Genomic DNA, 6,467 nt, shown 5'->3' with positions numbered 1-6,467 from the left:
TTGTCCGCATCGTTCTTTGTAATCTTTGACTGTGACATGGCATGCTGTAAGTGTGCGATTCCTATACAATTTGTGTGTGTTTCCTGCTTGCAATGAATTGAGCTGATGTTCTATGTAGGAAGGTCATCCAAAACATCCCCCTTACAACCAAAGCTTTCTTTTGTATCTTCACAGCTACCTTGTAAGTTGGCTTTGATAACAAATGTCACACTGGGAGCCTCCAAGGGGTGGTTAAAACTGTTTGATATAAGCGCTAAACACATACATAGGTATGAATGACTTGTTATGAGACTATGACTTTGGTCTAATATATGCCCCCATTTTTCCAGTGTACCTTTGAAGTTTTTAGTAACAAATTCCCCAGTTACCCACATCTTCAAAAGGCTCGCTATTAAAATGCCACCAAATGATCAATCACTTCCTTGGTTTCAGAATGGTGGTTGAGCGAAGGTGAGAGAAAGGCAAGTGTACAAAACTGCTATTTATTTTGAGAATAAATAGAACAAATGTGTAATTTCCAAGGACGGATGGTGAAATCAGTACAACCAGAGCCAAGCCCACTAGCTTTAGCCGATATCGTACTGTGAGACCATAGGGCCTTTTTGAAGAAAATCGTTACTTGATGGGAGGTCTGAAAATGGTTCAGACGCCTCTCTCTCTCCTGGTTAGATTGGTCGCTACAAAAAATGGCTGAACCGATTTCCTGCATGAAGAACAGCTATAGGCGGAGAAATGAGCATATAGAGAATCATGAAAAATTTAAGGGACCATACAGCTGTCATATGCATTAAAGTGCCTATGATGGCTGAATAACCCCTTTAATGTCACTAAAGTTTTAAAATGCTCTGTCCAGATAAGGAGCTCTTGTCAAACTAACTCAAGTCATTTTTTGACTGGGTATCTAATAGACCAGAGAGGAGCAGTAGATATGGCCTACCTGGATTTTTATATGGTATTTGACATTGCCCATCAACATAGACTCTTCAATAAATTGCAGTGTTTGGTGTTTAATAGTTGATTGAATAAGAAAATGGTTGTAGTTACTGATGAATTTTCAGAGAAAGGTATTGTTACGAGTGGAGTACCTCAGGGATCAATACTGGGGACCATTCTTTTTAGCATTTTTGTTAACAATATTACAAAAGGTCTCAAAGGTAAGGTACACTATATGACAAATATTATGTGGACACCTGGCCATCACACCTAAATGAGCTTGTTGGACATCCTACTCCAAAACTATGTGCATGAATGTGGAGTTTCCCCACCCCCATTGTAGCTAAAACAGCCTCTGCTCTTCTCTGTGTGAAATGGTGCCCATTTAGCCAAACGAGCACTGATAGGGTCATACATGGATATTTGAAGGCCTGACTTGCGATCAATGTTCTGGTTTATCACAAAGGTATTCAATAGGGGTCAGGGCTCTAAGCGGGCTTCCTCTACACAAACTCATCCAGCATTGGTTTTATGGACCTTGCTTTGTGCTCTGGGGTTCAGTAGCGCTGGAACATGAAACGGCCTAACGGTTCCCACAAAGTTGGAGGCATACAGTTGTTTCAAATCTTTGTATGCTGCAGCATTGACGTTACCCTTCACTGGAATGGAGACTAGCCTATTACCTGACAAAATGTACAGTAGGTACTATTGGTTCCTGTAGATGGCATTGCCCTGGCATCCCCCAAACCCAGGTTGGTCCAGAAGTACGGTTCATCACTCCAAAGAACACGTTTCCGGTGCTCCCGAGTCCAGTGGTAATGTGCTTTACGAGCTCCAGCTGACACTAAGCGTTGTATGTAGTGATCTTCGCCTTACCTGCAACTGTTAGGCCATGGAAACTAATTTCATGAAGCTCCCGTTGCGTGGTTCTTGTGCTGATGCTACCTCCAGAGGCAGTTTGGAGACTGTTCTTCGGCTTTGTGGTTAAACTGTTATTCTTAGATGCTTCCATTTCATAGTAATAGCACTTACATAGGGTCAGGGCAGAACTTGTGGCAAAGGTGGGATCCTATGACAGGTTTTAAGTCACCAGTACAACCCGTTCTACTGCCAATGTTCGTCTATGAAGATGGCTGCCTATGTGCTTGATTTTATACACCTGTATAAGTAAATGTGGCTGAAATACCTAAATGCAATACTTTGGAGAGGGCCCACATACTTTTGGTCATATAGCGTACGTAATACAAAGGCCTGCAAACGGAGAGACGTCCCTGTTGGAACAAGCCAAGTAGCTAATGATTTATGTATATTAGGATGGTTAAGAGTGCAGAATGCAGTTAAATGTCGATAAATGTAAAAGATGTAAACCTCTGAAACAGAATAGTGCCCCCCCATGCTATATTCCAGAAGAGAGGGACTTGGGAGTAATTACTTCTGAGCAGATGATTCAATAAAACTTTGGAAAGGCTAGCGGGGCGCTGGGTTAGCGAGAGGCATTAGTAGCAGGAAGAGGGAGGCGTTTCTGCCGCTTCACAGACCTCTGGTCATTCCTCACCTAGAGTATTGTGTAGAGTTCTGGAGACATTGGAGAGCGTTCAGAGGAGAGCTCCTACCATGATGCTGTTTGCAGGATAAAAATTATCAGAATAGCCAAAATGATCTCTATGTATAGCTTGAAAGAAAAAGTGAGATTATAGAAATATTTAACTACATAAATAAACTCTGAGCAGAACTGGTGGAGCCCAAAACTGTAATGGGATAGGCAAATCCTGAATCTAAGATCACACCAAGGAAAAATGGGCAGACTTGATGGGCCAAATATTTCTTGTCTGCTGTAGAATTCTATGTTTCCATGATGATGATGACGCTAAGGATCCATGGTGACTCTGTTGAGGTCAATGGTCTAAAGAAGAATGTATTGCCACCAGCATTTATAATATGTATAATGAACACTGTATTCAAAATGTTGAATATACTTTGGTTTATACCGTTGTTCATATTGTAACCTCACAAAGAGGAATGCGTACATGTCACATCATGATTGCTCTTTCCTACAGTGACTGATGTGCAGTAAGCGTTATAAAACAAATGTAACGGCTTCATCAATGTTTATCACGTTTCTCTTATCCTCGTATTCTTTAAGTGAAGAGATACAAAGCTGGTAATGTTTAAGGGCAGATCATTTCTGATGATTCTCCTACAGCTGATCTCTAATAGGAACGCAAAGCTGCAGAGACCTGATCTCTTATCACCGACTGACTCGCAGGCTGGAAGATCAGAGATAAAAGTTGGAAGACAAAGCTTCTTCAGAAAATAATAAATATAATTAATCAGCTGACATTTGCTTACACCACCTCGACATTTTCCATTGCGCTCATTAGATGTGCCGTGGTTAAGATGTAGAAACAACGCAAGTTGTGCTGTGATTATAAGAAAAACGTGCTAAAAGCACACACATTTGAGCCGTAAGAGTTCTCCATTTTATAGATTTTTATAATATTCATTGCTGTTTTCACATTTAATTTAACTATTTTTTTTTGGACATGTGAGCATTGTTTAAAATAAAGTGTAGTAGTACTGACGCACACAGCCTATAGTAATACCTAAACACTCATTGTTATTATATGGAAAGATCGTAATAGTTCCAATGCGATATAATGTCCTTTTATACATAATGGTGGGAACGCTTATTAGAATCCTTACTCAAAACTCGTTTTTGATGTATATATATGGTTCTACTGTTTCAAGTATCTTGTATTGGATAAGATTTATTATCTTTGCTTTTTCTTGTTGTGTTGCGAGGCCAAAACAGGTGTCTGGGATACTTTTTTTTTTTATTATATTTTGATCATTTACTTTGAAGCTTGCAAATTATATCTAGTCATCGTGCTGTTGGATCACATATTAAGATATAGATGTTATTTAGTTCCTAAATAATTAAGTGAAATAACATCACCCCAAGATATCAATGGGGACTAAGTGTGTCAACCAGATGGAATATTGACCATTAACCCTACTCCAAGACTAAACCACACCGTAGCATATTTATTAAAGGTTAGGTAGGAACAGATAGGGATAGAAGGTGCCACGTTGGCATGTGCTCTGCCACCTGGAGCAGCTTTGGTGCCACTTTTATTGGTGGCAGTCATTATTGCTCTTTTGAATCAAAGCAGTTATTGTGCGGCGAGTGACTCCCAAAACGATTCCTATTGCAACGCAATATAAACAAAGTGTGGCTGCGGTTACGTTTCTCCACCATATTCTGGGAAAGCTGACAGATACGGAGCCATGCCGTCTTTTCTGGAGCTACCATGGATGAAGAAAGAGACGACTTGCGTGTTTTATGCTGCCCACTAAAAGGATACCAAACTACTCAACCAGTGTAATGCGTTTTCCTTTACGCAGAATTAAGATTAATATTTTAGAACTTTTTTTTTTATTATTTTTATCCTGGAGATGTCAACAAATGTGGTGATTGACCTGACAGGTAAGTCTCCTGCAACAAAGACTGGTTTAACATGCAGCGAAGTTTCTACGGCTATAGGCTCTGTTGAAGCAAGGGGCCAAGTTTTTCGGAAATTAAGAACTTCCCATTAAAATAGGTAAAGCCATGTTTACCGTTTGGTGTAAATGTAATAGTGGGAGGACTTTAAGCCTCCTTCTTCAGAAGCTAAAGATGCAGTAAATTAACAACAGCATGAACCAAGGGGCTATAACTGACGGACCATGGGTATTTGGGCTAAAACAGTTATCGGACTGCCGCTGCTTCCAGGTAGAATGTTGTGATAGAGCAACGTTTGTTCCCACTATTGGAAGGGAATGTGTGATAGGTTCTAGAATACACTTAGATGATGGTCAGCAAGAGGCTTCTGTCAAGTCGCTGTTAATCACCAGGAAAACTACATCGACCCAAGAAAAAGGAGCTCACACCCAATACACAGAGCAATCGTGGCTGGAGGCAAAAACTAAAATTTTAAGAAAAATGAGTCGACAACCCTTGCAATTTTAAGACATTTTTTGAATGAAGATTTATTAATTTTATTTTTTAATGACATAAAAATGTTTTAAATAGTTTTACATTCATTTCTTTGCTGTTGAAACTTATAAAAACAAATAAATGCACTGTTCCAGTGGATTTAAGGGAGCGTTTCTCACTGACAATAACATTCAATAATCTAGATAACGGAGTGGTTTATTGGTGCAATGTAAAAGTCAAGCCAGCCAGGGAGGTAGCCTACTGGAAGCTGTTTAACACAAGTTTTTGCTTGGGTAGAACCATATCAAGAATGTGCAGCGTTAGCTAAAGGTATTACAAGTTGAACACGCTGGTGCGATGATCACACGTGTCTGATCATGGGAAACAGAAGCAGATGGTGTAATACCCATCGTCTACCAGCAGGAGGCACAAATAAAATGATAGAGTGCAATGTTACTATGCATCTGGAGACTGTAAATTGCCTGCAGGTGTTTCTACCCTTTAAATGGATGTGGTTTCCCTTGTCCTTTTCCTGAACATTCATTTTTCTTATTTTGCAGAAAGCGGAATAATGAATTTTGTGTATAACACATTAAATAATCATGTAAGCACCAGTTAGAACCTACTTAGCAAGATTCTGAATAACCAATTTAAAAACAAATTGTAACAATCTGTAGTGTATACCGATGATTTCCCATCTATCAGTCAAACTGTACCCCCATATGATACAAATTCTGTAATTTTGCCTTATTTATTTATTCATTGTGATTTCCGTTTAAGCCATTTGCTTCTTAATCTGATCAGTGCTTTTATATCTCTGTCTGACCATGATTGTATCTCATCTGCTCCCATGGCTTGTGATCTGACTCCAAATTCCTGCTTATGATCCTGACCTCAGGCTGAACTTTGAATTAGGGTCGTATTAGTCTGGGCACACAATGCAATATAGGACAACCAGATGTCCTTCTTTTCCTGGGATAGTTCCCGGAGTGAAATGCTTGTCTCTGGACTTGTTGTAATCTCGAGGTTGTCATCTAAAGATAGGGGGTCAGAGGTATAGCTGTAACGTGACAACTTCTCTGCGACGGCGGTAGATAATACAGTAAGGGAATTTAAACACGCATGGGATAGATGTAAAGCTATCCTGAATCTGAGAAAAGATTAAGGTCTTTACATGGTGAGTGGTTCTTATCTGCATTCAAATTCCATGTTTCTATGTGAAGAATAAAGAGCCCCATCACCATGCTGCATTTGGAAGGCCAACAGTGTGAGGAATATAACCATGAAACCAAAAAATACCCAGACAAACCAAATTGTATGTTCCAGGGTACAATCTAAATCAAATCTTAACTGAAATAATGAAACAATAAATTAATTCATTGGTAAAAAAAAAATACAGGATAATGTGAATATATATACATTAAAAGCATCTTTGTGAAGAAAACCCATCATCTATTCCTCTGCTGTTAATGAAAGCTCTCTCATGGCTTAGGCATTTGCTATCCTACATACATATTGTAGCAAATGAGGGCACAACCTCTTATTTAGAGTTTGGATT

Source organism: Spea bombifrons, chromosome 8, assembly GCF_027358695.1.
Source record: "Spea bombifrons isolate aSpeBom1 chromosome 8, aSpeBom1.2.pri, whole genome shotgun sequence".
NCBI classification, from domain to species: domain Eukaryota; kingdom Metazoa; phylum Chordata; class Amphibia; order Anura; family Pelobatidae; genus Spea; species Spea bombifrons.
Note: the sequence above shows the minus strand (reverse complement) of the source record.